At 41.2% G+C, this 21,940-nt stretch overlaps 1 protein-coding gene and 1 non-coding gene across 4 annotated transcripts in view; both read right to left on the reverse strand.

The window, feature by feature from the left end:
• Hivep1 (HIVEP zinc finger 1) overlaps window positions 1-21,940 on the reverse strand; it is a 143,104-nt gene that overhangs the window by 38,885 nt on the left and 82,279 nt on the right. The gene's annotated exons all lie outside the window — the stretch shown is intronic.
• LOC142849142 (U4 spliceosomal RNA) lies at window positions 12,666-12,810 on the reverse strand. Its single transcript, XR_012910538.1, has one exon. It is a non-coding gene; the product is annotated as a U4 spliceosomal RNA (small nuclear RNA).

Here is a 21,940-nt window from a genome sequence, read left to right on the forward strand (position 1 = left end):
CTGAATGCCTCACATGAAGCGGGATACTAGGTTCAATGCCCTGTACTACAAACATTAATAATAACCATCATCTTAGTGAATGAAAATAAAAATTAACTGTCTAGAGCAATCGAAGCTGACTATCTCTGCCAAGGTCAAACTACACTGCTAAAGTTAACTGGGCACAGCATGTCTCCTGACCACAGCAAAGTTCAACCTGAAAAAATAGCAGGAGATAGATGGGAAATTAAGCAAAGCAATTCTAACAAGCTAGCTAAAGAGTAAAAGGAAGTCACCAGGGAAACAAGGAAAGTCAGAACAAAACTTGCAAATGAGGAAACCATGATGAATATTTGCTTTACACCAAAGCCATACACCGCCACTAAGCCACACATCATCTCAATGCCATATACAGCCACAAAACCACGCATCGCCTCAATCTCACACATCAACACAAAACCAGGTGCCACCAAAAATGCCACACACCATCACAATGCTGCACACCACAGTGCCACATACCACCACAATGCCATATATAGCCACAAAGCCATGCATTGCCACAATCCTACATATCAACACAACACCAGGCATCACTAAAAATGCCACACACCACCACAATGCCATTCACCATTGCTCAGAACCAAAGCCCAGTGACCTCTCACTGCATGACTGGGACAAGAGGGACTCTGGCAGGATCACTGATGTTCTTAACCATTTCTTGAGAGCAACCAGCTTATACAATAAGCCAGAAGTGATAAGGACAAGCAACATTTTGTGGGGACAGTCTTCCACATCCCAAAGAACTGACCAAAGGCCTTGAGTGGTACCTCCTTACCAAACTTACAAAAACCAATCATTTCACTTGCACCAAAACTGGTCAAAAATAAAATGGAAAATGCTTTATTTGTAGCAAAAATCTGAAAACTCATAAAAGTAAATTTAATGCCAACTATTAAAAACATGCAGGAAATACACAGTCTTGTGGTATGATGCACCTGGAGCATGGAAGATGGGGTGAGGAGTAGGGGTATGTGCAAGTTCAGAGGTACCAGTCTCAAAAACGTGGGGGGGGGGTACTTCATGCCTCTGGCAAAAATCAGTCTTGTGAAGGTGCCAACTCAATTCTTTTCAAATTTCCATAATTTACAAAATTTCAAGGAAAAAAATCCTTCAGTTTCTAATATGACAAGTCATAGTGTTTATTCAGAAAAATAAACCTAAATTAAAAAACGGCATTCTGAAAAGTAACCTCCATTAGACAAGAGGGTTCTTCCAAGGCCTGTAAAGACAAATCATGGCCATGACACAGCACCCCCCCGCCACAAGATCAGATCAGTAGTGAGATGGAAACTTATAAAAGTTTAGTATGTTATAAAGCCAGAGTTCACAACCTTAGAGAAAGGATGGCACATTTTCAATATAAGAGTCTGATCTCATATATGAGATGAGAAAATAAACGTAGGCTATAAGCAAATATCGTGCAATAAATAAACTCAAAGATTCAATATAAAAAATAAAACCAGAGAGATGGCTGGAAAAACACAGGTGAAGTTTTGGCTTATCTTATGCTGGAAACATAGTAAGTTTTTAAAAAGCAAGCAAAAGAAAAGTGATTTAAATACATTAAAACTACAATCTCTAGGCATGTAAATTTATGCAAATAAATATATAGTAAAAAACTGAAAAATGTACCTGTAGTAGATGAAAGGTTGATAGAGTAATGTGTAAACAATTTCTATGTGAGATTTCTGGTAAAGGAAAATGAAATAATGAAGACCATCTCTGAGAAATGGTTAGCTAAGCAAAACACCAGCATGTTCAGCTTGGAGGTAATAGAGCACTAGAAAGATAAAGAAGTTACTAAGTCAAGATCCATGAGGAATTAAAGTCCCCCCAACAACTCGGAACATTAGTGTCCTTTTCCCCAGGACAGGTGGGCATAATCAAAAGGGAGCTTAAGGCTGTGTGGTTCTGGCTGTCTAAGCAACACTAGAAAGGCAGACTGTGGGGCACACTATGAACGGTGTGCATGCTAAGTCCTGAATGGTATCCTCTCTGGAGCTTTAGGGTCCTTGGTTTAGGAGTGACAATGACTTGGAAAAAATCCGTGCTCTGTATGCTGCAGTTCACCTCTCAAGGCTCCTCGAGTCAGAGCCCTGAAACTATCAGGATCATCTTAGACTGTTATTTTCCTAGAAGCCTGCAAGAGGAAAATTGATCTTCTCTGAAGAAAGATTTCAATTTAGCCTTCAAAACACTTCCATAGTTTTCTAATAAAATGTCCAGTCACCTGAGAAAAGACCATTACCATAAATGTAGTGAGAGAGCCAATAAGCCAGAACAAGTAAAGACTTTATGTGTGCTTATACTGTTGAAGAATACTAAAGGTCTAGAGGACCACAGGGTACAACAGAGACACTGTAGACAGGAAAAGCAAGCAATAATACAGCAGGGCTTAGAACCTTCTTGACAGATTGAAGTTCAGATTAGAACTGGAAAAGATAATATGCTGAAGGACACGTCAGAGGACAAAGGATGTCAGACCCTAGTCAGTTATGGAAGGCCTCTGGGGGTCTTTGATGGTAAACAGTGATGTGGGATGTCCTTTTGTATATGTGTTGCTTTTATCGGCTAATAAATAAAACTGTTTCAGCCAATGACTTAGTAGAGTAAAGCCAGACAGGAAATCAGAACAGAGATATAGAGAGAAAGTAGGCAGAGTAAGAGAAGCCATGTAGCTGCTGAAGATTAATAGAAATGGGTTGATTTAAGATGTAAAAGTTAGTTAATAAGAATCCTGAGATAATAGGCCAAGCAGTGTTGTAATTAATATAGTTTCTGTGTGATTATTTGGGACTGAGTGGCCAAGAACGAACTCTGTTTACAAAAGAGTGGGCATTCTTTGTGGAAATAAGATAGAAAAAAGGGAGTTACAGGTTTTTTTTAAAGATTTATTTATTTATTATGTGTACAGTATTCTCAGTGCTCTGCCTGCACACACACCAGAAGAGGGCGCCAGATCTCATTACAGATGGTCATGAGCCATCATGTGGTTGCTGGGAATTGAACTCAGGACCTCTGGAAGAACAGCCAGTGCTCTTAAACACTGAGCCATCTCTCCAGCCCAGGGGTTACAGTTTTAAAAGCACTCTGTGCTGCTATTAATATAGCTGAGCAAATATTCCTGTGATATGAATGTGTATCCTTTGGGTATCTGCCCAAGAATGGTATTGCTGAGTCTTGAGGTAGATTGATTCCCAATATTCTAAGAAAACACCATATTGATTTCCGAAGTAGCTGAACAATTTGCACTCTCACGAGCAATGGAGGAGTACTCTCCTTATTCCATGTTCTCTTCAGCCTAAGCCATCATCAGTGTTTTTGATCTTAGCTATTCTGACAGGTGTAAGATGGTATCTCAGTCATTCTGATTTGCATTTCTCTGATGATTAAGGATGTTGAACAATTCTTTTAAGTGTATTTCAGCCATCTGAGATTCTTCTGTTGAGAATTCTCTGTTTAGATCTGTACCTCATATTTTAATTGGATTATTTGGTATTTTGAATAATGCAACTATATTCATAGCATCACTATTCATAATAGCTAGAACATGGAAACAACCTAGATGGCCTTCAACCAAAGAATGGATAAAGAAAATGTGGTACACTTACACGCTGAAGTATTACTTAGCAGAAAAAGCAATGATATCTTGAAATTTGCAGGCAAATGAATGAAACTGGAAAAAAAATCCTAAGTGAGATAACCCAGACCCAGAAAGACAAACACAGTATGTACCCACTCATAAGTGGATATTAGACATAAAAGAAAGAATAGCCAGGCTACAATTCACAACCCCTGAGAAGCTAGGCAGCAAGGTGGGCCCTAAGAGAAAAATAGACATGCATCCCCCAGGGAAAGGGAAATAGAAAAGCTCTCCTGAGTAAATTGGGAGTGCTGGGTGGTGGGGAGAACATAAGAGAACAGGAAGGCTGAGTTGGGAGAGAAACAGAGAGGCAGAGCAAGAAAAGAGATACCTTGATAGAGGGAGCCATTATGGGGTTAGGGAGAAACCTCATGCTAGGGAAATTCCCAGGAATCCATAAGGATGACCTCAGCTAAGACTCCAAGCAATAGTGGAGAGGGTGGCCTTCCCCTGTAACCATATTGATGACTACCTTAATTGTCACCATAGAAACTTCATCCAGCAACTAATGGAAGCAGATGCAGAGATCCACAGCTAGCACTGGGCCAAGCTCCCAGAGTCCAGTCGAAGAGAGGGAAAGAGGATTATATTAGCAAATGGGTCAAGACCATGATGGTGAAACCCACAGAGACAGCTGATCTGAGCTAATGGGATCTCACTGACTCTGGACTGACAGCTGGGAAACCTGCATCAGAACAAACTAGGCCTTCTGAATGTGGGTGACAGTTGTGTGACTGGGGCAGTCTGTGGGGCCACTGAAAATGAGACCAGGATTTGTTTCCAGTGTATGGTATATGAACTGGCTTTTTGGAGCCCATTCACTATGGAGGGATACCTTGCTCAGCCTAGATACGGGGGAGGGGCTTGGTCCTGCCTCAACTTGATGTGCCAGACTCTGTTTACTCCCTATGGGAATTACCCTTTCTGAGGAGTGGGTGGGGAGATGAGTTGGGGGAAGGTGAGGGGAAAACAGAAGGAGGGAAGGGAGAAGGAGCTGTGATTGGTATGTAAAATGATAAATAAAAAATAAAATAAAAGCACTCTATGACACAAGCAAGATAAACAGAGAGAATGCCACCTGTGCTCCACAGTGGGAAAGTGTAAAAGTCAAAGACACCATTCTTAGTGGGAAAAGTGTATTGGTAAGAATTTTGAAAACCCGGATTACTTTGAAGGACCAACAGTTGGCATGTAATATTACCACCTGCCCTAGGGGAAATGAACTTTCATGCCAGATTTCTACCTTCCCGCCCCAGCTGGACTTCTCCAGACTGAAGGTGAAGTAGATACTGCCTAAAAAATGACACCTTCAAGAAATTGCCACAACAGGGACATATTAACAGAGAAACTCAACCCAGGAGATACATACACTGATAGAAAAGGTCAACACAGCAAGCACTAGCAGAGAAATTCAGTACAACAGACACATATTAACAAAGAATACTACATGACAGGCACTAATAAAGTCAACACAGCAGATATATTAATAGAGAAATTCAAAACAACAGGCAACACACTAAGAAATTCAACACAGCAGACACACATTAACAGAGAAATTCAACACTGTTCTTTAAGCAAAAGCAAAGCTTCAAAGAGAAAACTCACATAAGGCAAAACCACCGGCTAAAAAGTGACTCAGGGGTGAACGTGCCAAGAGGCCTAAACTATGCTAAAGACTGAATCTACAAGTCTTCCAAACGTGCATCATTTAAGGTTGTTCCCAGCTTGGCACTGGGTAGTGGTAAAAGCTTCGAGCACACAAGTCTTAGGTCTTTGGAGACATGCCCTTGAAAGGAGACTGTGGACACTCAGTCTCTCAGCTGCCACTAAGAGAGTGGCCACCTTGGTTTCACACTACTACCAAGAAGGGGCCTTTCCAAGGCCCCAGACCATTCAAGTCAATCAACCATGGACGGAATCCCCCACAAGGACGAGCTAAAAGAAACCTTTCCTACATGCTTATTATCCGACATTCTGTCAACATAACAGAATGCCAACTTACACAAACTGCATGAAATGTAATCAAGTACAAAGAATTCAAACACAGGATAACAATGGGCTAGTCAAAAGCAGAACAACAGATCAGCCCAGGGAAGAGGATCAGTAGCTATGCCTGTGGTAGTGGCTGCATCCTCTTTTGTCCCTGGTGGGGGAATTCCTGTCACTCACCACATCTCTAAATGTTGGATCCTAACAATACTTTGCCACAGTTACAACGTTACCCACCTGCCTTTTAAAGGTATTGCCAAGGTGAGAGTGGGCAATACCTAGTGCTGGTTCTAACCATCTCATCCTTTCCTTAAGAACCAAAGAGAAAGTTACACAACTGTGCGCCCTGAGACAGGCTCTTCGCCTCTGCCACAGCAAGCCTGGCAAAGCAGTAACAGAAGATCACCATGACAGATGCCAGGTGCTATGAAATAACGCTATCTTCTGTTTCTCACACGCTTTAATTTTGAAGAGCGAATCACGCAAATTAGAAGCCCAACAGAAAGGAAGGAAGGAAGGAAGGAAGGGAGGGAGGGAGGGAGGGAGGGAGGGAGGGAGGAAGGAAGGAAAGAACACAACAGGTAAAGCCTCTGTGGTGGTGCATACTTTAATCCTAACACTCTGGAGGTAGAAGGAGGCAAATTGCTATGAGTTTGAGGCCAGCCTGATCTACATAGCAAGTTCTAAACCAGCCAGGGCTAGATAACAAGATTTTTTCATAAATAAATAAATAAAAAGAAGGGGGCGCTGCAGAGCTGAATCAGCAGCTGAGAACATATCCTGTTCTTCCAGAAGGTCTGAGTTCATTCTGTCAGGGAGTTCCCAAGGGTCCGTATTTCCAGCTCCAGAAGAGCTAATGCCTTCTTCTGGAGCCCATGAGTACCAACACACACATGCCATACATACACACGGATGCACAACTTAAACAGAAAAAAAACAAAGTCTAAGCCAAACTATTCTCATGTATTTTTGCAAGTTCACAAAATCCACGAATAGGAGGTTGACTCTGCCTTTGATTAAAACACAAACCATGAGAAACAGTTACATCTCCCTGCCCCGAAAGTCTTTGCAGTTGTTTTCTGGTTGTTTCACTTTCATGAGAAAGATTCCAAGACCTTAGTGATTTCTTTAGGGAAGTCCACAGAGCTGTACAATTTAGGGCTGCTTTCATCCAGCTCCAGGATTCTGTCACCCGAAGGCCGAGTCCGCAAGAGCCACATGAGATGATCATTTCCAAGCAGCAGGTGCTCTCAGGATCACTATCAGATGACACTCGGAAAGCCTCCAGTCAGAACCACTGGAAGCTCGACATTTATTACAGCAGGGGATATGGCTACTAATTTGACAACTGCCTAAAGAGTGTTCGCTCTCTGAGTTTCAGTGGTTTACCGGCGTAACGCTGACCCCTAGTCACAAGGAAGGTTATAAACTGTATAAGATACTGTCTATTACAAAGGTAGGAAAATGTGGAATTTCCTGAACATTTACAATATTGAACTGTCAGAAATGCGGAATCCTCATGTCAGGGTTTCCCACCCACCAAGCTAGAAAGATGCTGATATTACACAAGTACAGAAGAGTCTCATTCCTCGTGCTTAAACAAAGTCTTAAGGAAAAAGCAGTTTGTAGCTGTCCATAGACTCCATCAGAGGTTAAAGAATGAAGCTTTTTGTTACTGAGACGAACACCAACAGTTTGTAAGCATCACTGTGCCAGATAATTGAAGAAACAATTTGCTTCGGATAAGCAATCTAGGCGACATGTACCACGAGAAATAAATAGCTATTTACCTACACTTGAGAAATGAAAGCAATCGTGTGCATTGTTTATGAGCCCTGCCTGTTGGGTACAGGAATCCATCTTCCCCCACTCCCCACCCATCTTTATGGATTCAGCAACTGTCAAAGACCTTCCCAATGCACAGGCACCTATGGTGTCTGGGAGACGACTACAGGCAAGCTCAAGCTACAGGATGAGACCCAAGGCAGGGAATGGTAGGGTGGGAGGGAGAACTGAGATGAAGACCTGAGGGTCACCTTAAGGAGCTCTGCCTTGACAGGAGAAGGCTAAGGACATGCTCAGTGGGGGGCCTGATGAGCCATACCCCACAAGCTGAAACAGCCACAGCCCCTCTGAAGTTGGGGTGGTGGATGGTATGGACGGGAGGAGACGGAGCCCCTGCAGTCTCTCCCCACAGGGCACAGTGCTCATCCACAGCTTAGCTCTCCCTAGCTCCAGCTATTTGTGAGTAACCACACTTGAAAACTTTACATAGGAAACTCTAGAAATAAACAATTCATAAGTTCAAGTGACTTTTGTGATAATACCTTGCTATAAGGACTCTATTTTGTTGTTGGTTGACCTTCATCAGAGAATGTAGATGAAGGGGGGGGGGGGGAATCACAGCAAACAAGGGACTCAGCACTGTGCACTGGGCCTGGACGGACAACTACTGCCCACACCTTATAACACACACTAGCTTCCCAGCATCCCCAGCATTTCATGCCTATCCTGGTCATCCACCCAAATGCACCTGCTGCTTTCCAATCTTTCCCAGAATGAAATCATTTTGTATCAGAGCCTTGGTGATCAGTCCAAAATTCTAATCCAATATGCCACCTTCCTACGAAGAACAGAGTCTGTGGAATGCTCTGGGGAGAGGAGCAAGAAAGAGCGCTGTGGCATTGATAAAACGGCACTTTACTCCCACGCACTTTGCTATTTGCATTTTCCAAGTTTATTTTCTGAATCTCTTTTGCTTCTCTGACTTCAGTCCATCTCCCGCCTTCATTTCCATTTCCCGTTCTTCCCCCTTGCGTTATACTTCTCACACATCTGCGGGTCTTTCTCTTGTTGTCGGCATTGTTGTTTCCTTGAGGAACACTGAGCGAGTCCCTGTGGAAGGAGCCAGGTCTGAGCTTGCTTTTTCTTTTATCTGTTTTTACAGAGGCTACACTCGCAAAGCTAGAGAAAAGCATAAGCGGATAAAGAGCCACACACTCTCTCTTTGAGTCAACATATAACATTTGTTATAAAAATACTGAGGCGTGCGGTTATGAAGTTAACTGTAGCTGCCCGATCACTGGCCCAGGAGCTGAGTGAGCACAGAAGATCTGCTATTCTACAGTCCTCAGGGGTGCTGGACCAGTGTAGTTCAGGCCACACACATCCTTATCTTAGTTAAGGGTAGCGACTTGCCTCGTGCTAAGCAGAGTGGCTGTGCAGCTCACAGTCACCAGCACTCTGCTGAATGATACGCTGCAAACCGCACACACTGCACCTTGTAATGAACTACTTCCTGAAATTCACGTCATGTTCACGACCTAACTCTCTAATTTAATTACCAGCTTGACAGATACTCAGTGGCACCCTTAAAAATGAGGAGGAGGGGCTGCAGCGAGCGTTCAGCAGTTATGAGCATTGGCTGCTCTTTCCTGGAACCTATATGGCAATTCACATAGGTTTGTAACTCCAGTTCCAAGGAATATATCATCCTTTTCTGGTCTCTGTTGGCACTACATACATGTCAAACATACAAACATACACACCGGCAAAACACACACACCAAATTAAAAACTGAAAAAAAAAAAGAAAAGAAAACTTGTAAGGAGTTTTTGCCTCCTGTATTTCACACAAAGCTCGGGGTGTTATACTCTAAGACGGTGAGGATAGACTAGTTAAAGACACTTACTTTACATGGAAGTGCCATGAAGGTTTCATTCCTATCATTATGCAGCTCATCTGTACTGATTGGTGAAATTTGTCATTTTTAAATCTAAAACTGCTCACAAGCTTGATAATATGATACCTTTACAAATATAGCACAGATAATTAAATCAATAGTAATTTTCCTATAACCCAAGATCAGTGCATTATATTTTATATATGAGAACAGAACATGAACCTGATTTTCCAAGTTGGAATCAGCAGTACAGTGCACATGGAAAGTATCTGGGCAGTGCACATGGGAAGTATCTGTGCAGTGCACATGGGAAGTATCTGTGCAGTGCACAGGAGAAGTATCTGTGCAGTGCACATGGGAAGTATCTGTGCAGTGCACATGGGAAGTATCTGTGCAGTGCACATGGGAAGTATCTGTGCAGTGCACATAGGAAGTATCTGTGCAGTGCACATGGGAAGTATCTGTGCAGTGCACATGGGAAGTATCTGTGCAGCGCACATGGGAAGTATCTGTGCAGCGCACAGGAGAAGTATCTGTGCAGTGCACAGGAGAAGTATCTGTGCAGCGCACAGGAGAAGTATCTGTGCAGTGCACATGGGAAGTATCTGTGCAGCGCACAGGAGAAGTATCTGTGCAGCGCACAGGAGAAGTATCTGTGCAGCGCACATGGGAAGTATCTGTGCAGTGCACATGGGAAGTATCTGTGCAGTGCACAGGAGAAGTATCTGTGCAGTGCACATGGGAAGTATCTGTGCAGTGCACAGGAGAAGTATTTGAGCAGTGCACAGGAGAAGCATCAGTGCAATATACATGGGAAGTATCTGTGCAGTGCACAGGAGAAGTATTTGGGCAGTGCACATGGGAAGTATCTGGGCAATGTACACGGGAAGTTGGATAGACTCTTTTCCTTAACAGTGTCACCATCTGTTGCTCTTTTATCCTGGCAGTGTCTCTGGCAGCAGACTAACACACAAACCACATCTGTGGCAGTGCAGGTGTCGACAACTGGGCAAGCACTGGGTGAAGACCTGAGGGTTCCCTTAGGGTTCAGAGTAGTTTCTTGTAAGGTTTCAAAGACTCCGATTGAATGCTGATACAAAATAAACATTTAATGAAATGAAGGAACTAACAACTTTATAAGAAACATGGATGATTTGGGGGGTGTCTAACATTAAGAGAATAGGATTTACAACATTGTTATTTAAAGTAAATTTTCATTAAACCTGCTCACTAAAATTCATTTTTCCTAATAATTACTTGTAAACCTAAAGACCACACTTTCCAGTAATATATAGACATATATTAGCTTCAGTATGATACTAAAATGGAAAAGCAGGCCCACCCTTTGAAAGTACTTTGGAGTCCAGATGTTTATTTAAGAAATTGCCCTAGTCTTCTTATTATGAATATGAGTATTCACTATGTAAACTGCTAATGTCCTTCTGGTTTAAAATACTCAAACTGGGTTTTTCAAGTGTTTTTACTAAGCATACTTTCCCAAGAATGGTTAAAACATTTCCATCTTACCATGAACTATATTAAAATTATATGTTTTAATTTAATGGTATCTGTCCAGCTTTTCCATTATGCCACCCAAATGTCTGTCCTACATGAAGACTTTGTCATGCTTGTTGATAAAATATGCTCTAATTATCTTAATTACTATGCTCAGCATATTTATTAAGGATAACACCATTATAACTTGTCTTTATAACATGAGCACTGGCATTAAAGTGCACTTTTGGGCCAGATTTGTTGTCACCTTTAAACACATAGGGTGTGTTTGGAAGTACACCCGCACTGTAAAGGTCTTAAAGCAGCACAGTGTTTGGGCTGTGGGGAAGAAAACTCTTGTTTTCTTATCTACAATTACTGGAATCCAGGGTCAAGTCTCCTATTCTCTGGTTGGTTGTCACCTCCAAGATATGCAACCTCGTCTCAAGTTTCCTAATAACAGAAGAATATTCCAGTGCATAAATTCTGGCCATGTTAAAAAACAACCAACCAACCTCCTATTTGTCAACCAGCTCTGCATGCTGTCCAGTTCCTACCACTGTTCCCCATCTTTGTCCACTCACACTAACCACCTACTCCTGCCAGCCCTATTGTTTGCTCACATACAGAAAGATACTTTATGGACACTATTTTTAAAATAAAACTTCTGTAGCTGCACTCTGAAGTGTCAGGAAGAAAGCAGTTCTGCTGAAAGGATTGCCAGACAGTGTGGCAACTGCGGGGTCTATTGAGAAAGAACAACATGAAGGAAAAATACAAATAGAAACTGACCCAAGAAAATCCATCTTTCCTATACCCATGTCTGGATCTTAACTATAACTTCTCTTTTTGTTTGTTTCTTTGTTTTGTATGCACGAATGCTGTGAGAGTGGAAGTCAGAGGTCAGCTGTGGAGTTAGTTCTCTCCTTCCACCACGTGGGTTCTGACCTTAAGTCCTCACACTTGGCAGCGATGCTTTCAACAGAAAATAAAGGCATAAAAGGGAGTTCAGTTTATAATATCAAAAATTTGAATAAAAATTTCCCCAATGAAAGAAAAGAAGGAAAAAGACAGTAAGAATTAAACATAATGAACCAATGAAAATGAAATCATACATTTAAAAAAACAACAACAACCTGGAAATTGAAACACTGAAAAGGAGAAAGCCACACAATCCTCTGGAGATGTCAGGAAAGGATTAGTAAATAAAACTGCATTCCTGGAAAACTAGAGCCATCACTACAGAACCAGCAGCAGCATAAGAGATGCTGTGGATTAATCTTGGCCGACAAATTTAATAGTTAAGAGAGCAGCAATAAATCCTAAGAAAATACAGCTTCTTAGGACTGGCTAACATGGTAGAAAAATACTCTGCCCCACTGTTTGAAAAATAGGAATGTTTCCAGAATCCACAACAAAGAATCATCTAAGTATTAAATACCACCTCCTACAAACACACACACATTCCCCCACAACCATACCACCACACCCCACATAAACCCCTACCCTCCCACATATATCCCCCACACCATCCCCACATACTCTACATATACCCCTACAACCCCCCACCCCTCCCCCACACCATCCCCACACACCCACACACCTGCAGACCCCACAGCCCCCACAACCCCCACACACCCTTACACAAACAGAAACATACAGCCACCAGATCACTTTCCTAAACTAGAACTAACTCCCAGACAAAATCTTGCAGGGAAAGCAAACTTTAAAATGTATAGACCACTATAGCTCTATAAAGCCTAGAACTCTTCAGTATGAATTTTTAAAAATGAATCTAGCAACATCTTTTTTATTCAGTCTCTGTAGAGACTATCAAAAATTGCCAACGTTGACTATATTGCAAGTTGTCTGTCACTGCAGGGTACTGGGAAACGCTTTCGATTAGCAATAATTGCACCTCGGATAAACCTCATTGGCCAAGACACCGCCACTGCGCAAAGCACCAGCAGTGTGTTTTAAAAGAGTAAACATCTAATAAATGCAAGTCAGATTTAAACAACACAACAAAAGAATAAAAACCATGGATTTTCTCTATAGTTTCTGTTTTATAAAGGGCTGCTTTTAGACAGCAAGTCATCCAACAGTGAGATATGGGGATTTCTTTAAACAGCAAGGGAAGACTATGTCACCACTTTGACATTTATTGATTTATTATTATTGTGTGGGTGGCTGTGCTATGGTATGCCTGTAACAGTCGGAGAATGGCTCTGTGGAATCCGGTCATTTCCTGTCGCTTCTCTGTGGGTTCTGGGGACTCAGTGCAGGTCACCAGACTTGCACTGTGGCTCAGCAACCGCTTTCATTTGCTGAGCCACCTCACTGACCTAAACACTACAATTTCGTCATCATTTTATTTAACGCAAGTGAATAAGGCAAAGAAGAAAAAAAAATAGTGGTGTAAAATGCAAAAATAAAACTTTGATTATTCCCAACCAGTATGACGAAACATATCACTATAAAAATTTATCAGAATAAGAAATAATTCAAGTGGATGATTAGATAGAAATCGATCTATAGTTATTCAGCATTTTATTTTCCAGCAAGAACTAAAAAATTATTTTTAGTAAAACAGAATTAAATAAATATCGCAATTAACTAAAAAAAAAAAAGTTAAATTTGTGGCCAGGGATACAGCTCTGTGATACAGTAAATTGCACGAAGGGGGCAAAACTAATATAAAGTTCCCCCAACCCTAAAATGTACTCATAAATGAGATCTTTATGAAGAAAGTATAAGACATTAACAGCCAACAAACCCCCCAAACTGTCCCCATATTTATGAGCAGGAGCCAGTCGGCAAAGATGCCGAGTTTGCTTCTTCTAACTCAAAAAAAAATCCAAAATGACTTACTTCTACATAATATGAAAATTTAAATAGTTGTGTGAAAACCTTCTTTCTACTCTCAAAGCACTCTGAACAAAACTTGAGAGTCCCCACCGCTGTTCATGGTCCCCACACACTTCAGTATCCACACATACAGACAAACAGAACAGAAAATCTAATGAACCCAGGTATATATCAAAATTGAAGAGTCACAAAAAGAGAAGATTCAATAAATGTTTCCCAGACTACAATGTTTATTACAGCACTTTCCAGAACAGCTACGGAAGTGACGGAATTGGGTAAAGAGAAGTGAACAAGGAAATGCAGTATACACATAGTGGGAAACCATTCAACAATAAGAAGAACTGGATTTGTAATTTCCTCACCAGATTAGGGGGATCACGGTGCTAAGTGAAGTAAGCCAGGCACAGAAAGGCAATTACTGTATGTCATTACTCAAACGTGCAATCTAAAGAGACACATCATAGACATGGAGAAATGAGCGTGGCTCGAAGCTGTAAAGCTACAGTGAAGAGCAGCAGAAGGCTCTAGTGTGCTGCCGCCTACAGGGTAAGGCAGCTGCAGATGGCAATGCGCCTTTGACCAACTGATTAAATATTACACATATCATCAAAACATAAGATACCCCAACAATGTGACACTTAGGAAATTAATTCAACTAATTAAAAAAATCTTTAAAATAATGAAAAAGAAAAATATCAGCAATGGTTACTCATTTGAAAAAATGAATTGGAAAAATATGTAAAATGATTAAGCGGGTTTTAAAGTATTTTTACATTTATTCATCTGTGGAGGGAGGCGTGGACAATTCCTGGGAATCAGTTCTCTCCTTCCCTCCACCATATGGGTTGTGAGGCTCGAACTCGGGCCATCAGGCTTGGCACTCAGTGCCTTTACCTGCTGAGCCAAATCACAGCTGCTTAAATGTATTTTTAAAAATCAACTCTGGGCGGTGTCCAGACGCACGGAGGCGGAGAGGCCGCGGCATCCAGACATGGCAGAGAGGCACCGCATTCAGGAAGAGGCTTTGGGGGGCCGGCGGTGGCAGAGCGGAGGCAGACGCAAGCGGTGGGGACAGGCGTGCAATAAGGAGAGCAGATCGCCCTACTACAATTAAATCAAAGAGGTAGGCCTCTGGTTAGCCAGGTCACTGGCAAACGGGGAGCTTGGTCCTGTCCAGAAGACCCTTCGGAGGGGTGAGAGGGTTCTTGGCCTGCGCAGGAACCAGGAAACAGAGCGAGGGCATTTCGTAAGTGGAGCCCTTGGCCAGCAGAGAAACCTGATCCGGTTTTTAAAAGACCTATTAGATAGGATCAATAGGAGGAGATGGGCAGGCGCCAAGGCAAGAATTCACCCAATAATCTGAAAAACAACATGAAAACACCAGAACCCAATGATCTTACAACAGAAGTATTTGAACAACCTAACACAGAAGAAGTGGAAAAAATTGACTTTATGAAGGCAATAGAGTCCCTTAAACAACATGTAAAAAATGCCCTTATAGAAATGGATGAGAAGTATAACAAAAAGTTTGAAGAAATGAGTAAATACGTACATGATACCCTGGGAAACCAAGAAAAAACGATCAAACAGGTAATGGAAACAGTTCAAGAATTGAAAACTGAAATGAAGCCAAGGAAGAAAATACAAACTGAGGATCAGCTGGATATGGAAAATCTAGGTCAACGAGCAGAGTCTACAGAAACAAGCATAATCAATAGAATACAAGAGATAGAAGAAAGAATCTCAGATGCTGAGGACACCATAGAGAAAATAAACGAACAGATCAAAGAAAACAGCAAAGCCAACAAATTCTCATCACAAAACATTCAGGAAATATGGGACACAATAAAAAGACCAAACCTAAGAATAATAGGAATAGAAGAAGGAGAAGAGTCACAGCTCAAAGGCCCAGAAAATATTTTCAACAAAATTATGGAAGAAAACTTTCCCAACATAAAGAAAGATATTCATTTAAATATTGAAGAAGCATACAGAACACCAAACAGACTGGAACAAAGAAAAACATCTCCTCGCCATATAATAATCAAAACACAAAATATACAGGTTAAAGAAAGAATATTAAAAGCTGCAAAGGAAAAAGGGCAAGTAACTTATAAAGGTAAACCAATCAGACTTACACCTGACTTCTCTATGGAAACTATGAAAGCCAGAAGGTCCTGGATAGATGTACTGCAGAAGCTAAGAGACCATGGATGCAAACCCAAACTACTATACCCAGCCAAGCTATCATTCATTATCAATGGAGAAAACAAGACATTCCAGGATAAAAACAAATTTAAACAATACATAGCCACAAATCCAGCCCTACAGAAAGTAATAGAAGGAAAATCGCAACCCAAGGAATCCAACACTGCCAACACTGCCTACAATAACTCAGGCATCTAGCAACCCTTCATCAGCACATCTCAAAGAAGGGAGACACACAATCTCTACTACCAAAAGCAATAAGAATAACCGGAGTAAACAACCACTGGTCATTAATATCACTTAATATTAATGGGCTCAATTCACCTATAAAAAGGCACAGACTAAAAGATTGAATACGAAAACAGGATCCAACATTCTGCTGTTTGCAAGAAACACATCTCAACCACAAAGACAGGCACCTACTCAGAGTAAAGGGTTGGGAAAAGGTGTTTCAAGCAAATGGTCCTAAGAAAAAAGCAGGTGTGGCCATACTAATTTCTAACAAAACTGACTTCAAACTAAAATCAATCAGAAGAGACCGAGATGGTCACTTTATACTCATAACAGGAACAATTCATCAGGATGACATCTCAATCCTGAATATCTACGCCCCCAATATAAAAGCACCTACTTATGTAAAAGAAATATTACTAGAACTCAAGGCAGACATCAAACCACACACACTAGTAGTAGGAGACTTCAACACACCTCTCTCTCCAAGGGACAGGTCAATCAGACAGAAACCTAATAGAGAATTAAAAGAATTATTGGAGGTAATGAAGCAAATGGACTTAACAGACATCTATAGAACATGCCACCCAAATAGGAAAGAATATACCTTCTTCTCTGCAGCTCATGGAACCTTCTCAAAAATTGACCACATACTAGGAAACAAAGGAAACTTCCACAGACACAAAAAAATATCAGTGTCCACCTGTGTCCTATCTGATCACCACGGATTAAAGTTAGAAGGCAACAACAACGCTACCCACAGAAAGCCGACAAACTCATGGAAACTGAACAGTCAACTGAACCACACCTGGGTCAAGGAAGAAATTAAGAAAGAAATTAAAGTCTTCCTTGAATTTAATGAAAATAAAGAGACAACATACTCAAACCTATGGGACACAATGAAAGCAGTGCTAAGAGGAAAGTTCATAGTACTAAGTGCCCACTTAAAGAAAACGGAGAATGCATACATTGGGGACTTAACAACACACCTGAAAGCTGTAGAAAAAAAAGAAGCAGACGCGCCCAGAAGAAGTAGAAGACTGGAAATAATAAAACTGAGGGCTGAAATCAACAAAATAGAAACACAGAAAACAGTCCAAAGAATCAATGAAACAAAAAGCTGGTTCTTGGAGAAAATCAACAAGATCGACAAACCCCTATCCAAACTAATTAAACGACAGAGAGAGAACACGCAAATAAATAAGATCAGAAATGAAAAGGGGGACATAACCACAGACACAGAGGAAATTCAGAGAATCATTAGATCTTACTACAAAAGCCTGTATAACACAAAACTGGAAAATGTAAAAGAAATGGACACTTTTTTAGATAAATACCATATATCAAAGTTAAACCAGGACCAGGTGAACAATCTAAACAGACCTGTTGGTCGCGAAGAATTAGAAGCTGTTATCAAAAACCTCCCTACCAAAAAAAGCCCAGGACCAGATGGTTTCAATGTGGAATTCTACCAGAACTTCCAAGAAGAGCTAATACCTATACTCCTTAAGGTATTCCACAATATAGAAACAGAAGGGTCATTACCAAATTCCTTTTATGAAGCTACAGTTACTCTGATACCAAAACCACACAAAGACTCAACCAGGAAAGAGAATTACAGGCCAATCTCACTCATGAACATCGACGCAAAAATCCTCAACAAAATACTGGCAAACCGAATCCAAGAACACATTAGAAAAATTATCCATTATGATCAAGTAGGCTTCATCCCAGAGATGCAGGGCTGGTTCAACATACGCAAATCTATCAATGTAATCCACCATATAAATAAAATGAAAGAAAAAAACCATATGATCATTTCATTAGATGCTGAAAAAGCATTCGACAAAATTCAACACCCCTTTATGATAAAGGTCTTGGAGAGAATAGGGATACAAGGATCCTACCTAAATATAATAAAAGCTATTTACAGCAAGCCAACAGCTAACATTAAATTAAACGGAGAAAAACTCAAAGCCATCCCACTAAAATCAGGAACACAACAAGGATGTCCACTCTCTCCATACCTCTTCAATATAGTGCTTGAAGTTCTAGCAATAGCAATAAGACAACATAAGGAGATCAAGGGGATTCGTATTGGAAAGGAAGAAGTTAAGCTCTCGTTATTTGCAGATGATAGGATAGTATACATAAGTGACCCCAAAAACTCTACCAAAGAACTCCTACAGCTGATAAACACCTTTAGTAATGTGGCAGGATACAAGATCAACTCCAAAAAATCAGTTGCCTTCCTATACACTAAGGATAAGGAAGCAGAGAGGGAAATCAGAGAAGCATCACCTTTCACGATAGCCACAAATAGCATAAAATATCTTGGGGTAACCCTGACCAAGGAAGTGAAAGATCTACTTGACAAGAACTATAAGTCTTTGAAGAAAGAAATTGAAGAAGACACCTTGCTCTTGGATTGGGAGGATCAACATAGTAAAAATGGCAATTCTACCAAAAGCAATCTATAGATTCAATGCAATCCCCATCAAAATCCCATCAAAATTCTTCACAGATCTGGAGAAGACAATAATCAACTTTATATGGAAAAACAAAAAACCCAGGATAGCCAAAACAATCTTATACAATAAAGGATTGTCTGGAGGCATTACCATCCCTGACTTCAAACTCTACTACAGAGCTACAGTATTGAAAACAGCTTGGTATTGGCATAAAAACAGAGAAGTCGACCAATGGAATCGAATAGAAGACCCTGACTTTAACCCACAAACCTATGAACACCTGATTTTCGATAAAGGAGCTAAAAGTATACAATGGAAAAAAGAGAGCATCTTCAACAAATTGTGCTGGCAAAACTGGATGTCAATCTGTAGAAGAATGAAAATAGATCCATATCTATCACCATGCACAAAACTCAAGTCCAAATGGATTAAAGACCTCAATATCAGTCCGAACACACTGAACCTGATAGAAGAGAAAGTGGGAAGTACTCTACAGCACATGGGCACAGGAGACCACTTCCTACGTATAACCCCAGCAGCACAGACACTAAGGGCATCATTGAATAAATGGGACCTCCTGAGACTGAGAAGCTTCTGTAAAGCAAAGGACACTGTCACTAAGACAAAAAGGAAACACACTCACTGGGAGAAGATTTTCACCAACCCCACAACTGACAAAGGTCTGATCTCCAAAATATATAAAGAAATCAAGAAACTAGACCGTAAAAGGCTAATCAACCCAATTATAAAATGGGGCACTGAGCTGAACAGAGAATTCTCAACAGAAAAAGTTCAAATGGCCAAAAGACACTTAAGGTCACGCTCAACTTCCTTAGCGATCAGGGAAATGCAAATCAAGACAACTTTAAGATACCATCTTACACCTGTCAGAATGGCTAAAATAAAAAACACCAATGATAGCCTTTGTTGGAGAGGTTGTGGAGAAAGGGGTACACTCACCCATTGCTGGTGGGAATGCAAAGTTGTGCAACCACTCTGGAAAGCAGTGTTTCGGTTTCTCAGGAAATTCGGAATCAACCTACCCCTGGATCCAGCAATACCACTCTTGGGAATATACCCAAGAGAGGCCCTATCATATAACAAAAGTATATGCTCAACTATGTTCATAGCAACATTATTTGTAATAGCCAGAACCTGGAAACAACCTAGATGCCCTTCAATGGAAGAATGGATGAAGAAAGTATGGAATATATACATATTAGAGTACTACTCAGCAGTAAAAAACAAGGACTTCTTGAATTTTGCATACAAATGGATGGAAATAGAAAACACTATCCTGAGTGAGGTAAGCCAGACCCAAAAAGAGGAACATGGGATGTACTCACTCATATTTGGTTTCTAGCCATAAATAAAGGACATTGAGCTTATAATTCATGTTCCTAGAGAAGCTAAATAAGAAGGTGAATCCAAAGACAAACACATAGGCATCCTCCTGAATATTAACCATCAGGCGATGAAAGGAGACAGAGACAGAGACCCACATTGGAGCACCGGACAGAAATCTCAAGGTCCAAATCAGGAGCAGAAGGAGACGAAGCACGAGCAAGGAACTCAGGACCGCGAGGGGTGCACCCACACACTGAGACAATGGGGATGTTCTATTGGGAACTCACCAAGGCCAGCTGGCCTGGGTCTGAAAAAGCATGGATAAATTTGGACTAGCTGAACATAGCGGACAATGAGAAAGAATGGGAACTCAAGAACAATCGCAGTGGGTTTTTGATCCTACTGCACGTACTGGCTTTGTGGGAACCTAGGCAGTTTGGATGCTCGCCTTATGAGACCTGGATAGAGGTGGGCGGTCCTTGGGCTTCCTGCAGGTCAGGGAACCCTGATTGCTCTTCGAGCAGATGAGGGAGGGTGACTTGATCGGGGGAGGGAAATGGGAGGTGGTGACGGGTAGGAGGCAGAAATCCTTAATAAATAAATAAATTAAAAAAAAATAAAATGTTTAAAGTGTGTTTAAAAAATAAAAAATAAAAAAAACAACTCTGAAGAGCATTTTTAATTTGAAATGTAGAAGTCTCTTAGAAGAAAATATGGGGGGCAGGGGAATTAGATCTTGTGGTAGGGAAGATGTGTCTTACTAGAAACAAAACACCCAAATGACAAAGCTGGGTGTTTGTGCAGGCCTAAAGTCCCAGAGTGTGCAAGGGGGTGGGATTGGACGGGGACTGAGGAAGGGAAAACAAATGAGTCAAGAATTATGTGTATTCAAAGGCAAAAGTTCATGCCTGTAATCCTGGCACCTGAGAGGCAGAGACAGCACTGTCTGGTGAATCTGAAGCTAGATTTGGCTACAGAGTAAGACAGAAAAGATGGAGGAACAGAGAGACTGAAGGAAGGAGAAAAGGGAGGGGAGGGGGAGAAGGGAAAAGGAGGGGAATGAAACTCCAGACAAAATCATAAATGATGGAATAAAGTTGAGGAGTTATCACCCAATATACTCTGATAAAGAGAGGGAGCTGGGTATCCTGGAAGCGTGCAGACAGCACTAGAGAGCAAGCACTGCAGCAGGCAGAACACACGTGCAGGAAGACATGCCTGATGTTAGCATTCAGCTTCCTGGGACACCAGTGTGGCCAGCGCTGCTTCCTGATGTTAAGCGCCTATCTAACTATAACCTGGTTCACTAAGTAAAAAGCCCAAACAGAACTTGGCTGCTCCAGGCTCACACCACCGGGTTATTGGTGCAGGGCAACTAAGGAATAGGTCATCAAATAAATCAGATGAGTTCAGGTTTTTCCTTTCAGCTTAGTCATCAAAGAAAAAAAAAAGAAAGAAAGAAAAAAATAGAAAGGAAGGAAGGAAGAAAAAAAAGAGTGTTTAACATCCATTACATCCATTCAAATTAGAAACAGTGCTAAGAGCTGGGAAGAGGGTCTTCCAGCGGGGTGTCCCGGGGTCACCATACTGTCCATGTGTTACAGACGTGTGACAATACCATAGAACATGATTTTAAAGCGAAGTATTAAAGCTGATCCAAGAAACAGCACACAACCAAACAAAGTGTGCAGATCCAGGCCTGAACACTGGGAGCCCAGCAGGAGGTCAAACTGGTCACAGAACTGAATCCAGCACCAACACAAAACATCTAAGCAAAGAAATAGGACACACCCCTCCTAAGGGATCTATTGCTATGTTCCACTACCATGTAGGAGACAGCAGTTTATGTAAATCCTATCTGACGAATGCTGTGAAGCACAGTGACGGGAAGAACAAGTAGACTTAATTTACAGCTAATTTAAATGTTATGCTTAGAAACAATTCCCTTCTCATTTGATCACGTGAGTA

The sequence above is a fragment of the Microtus pennsylvanicus genome, chromosome 4, assembly GCF_037038515.1.
Source record: "Microtus pennsylvanicus isolate mMicPen1 chromosome 4, mMicPen1.hap1, whole genome shotgun sequence".
NCBI classification, from domain to species: Eukaryota; Metazoa; Chordata; class Mammalia; order Rodentia; family Cricetidae; genus Microtus; species Microtus pennsylvanicus.